The following is a 404-nucleotide window of genomic DNA, read 5'->3' on the forward strand; positions in this document are numbered from 1 at the left end:
CGGTGAGCTTCTTCCTCCCGGTTTCCCTGGGGAACTGCCGGGGGCCTGGGCTCCACGACCGAACATTTCCAGGGACTTCCCTGGGGGTCCAATGGTTAGGACTCTGCGCTTCTACTGCAGGGGGCATGGGTTCGATCCCTGGTCGGGGAACTAGGATCCCCCTTGCGCGCGGAAATCAATTTTTTCCAGCTCTCTTGGGAAGGCTGACTTGCGGAGAGGTGGAGGGCGTGAGAAATGTGTCAAGAGTGGAAGACTGACGTGGTGAAACTATAAATATGCATTTATTCCACACCCCAAAGCTTAGGAAAGTAGCTGTGACCTTCCTGTTCAATTATGAAAATCAAAGCTGGGAAGCCAGAATGAAACCCAACACCATCACCTAATAAAGACACTTTTTGCGTTGA

The sequence above is a fragment of the Balaenoptera musculus genome, chromosome 20 (genome assembly GCF_009873245.2).
Source record: "Balaenoptera musculus isolate JJ_BM4_2016_0621 chromosome 20, mBalMus1.pri.v3, whole genome shotgun sequence".
Taxonomy (NCBI): Eukaryota; Metazoa; Chordata; class Mammalia; order Artiodactyla; family Balaenopteridae; genus Balaenoptera; species Balaenoptera musculus.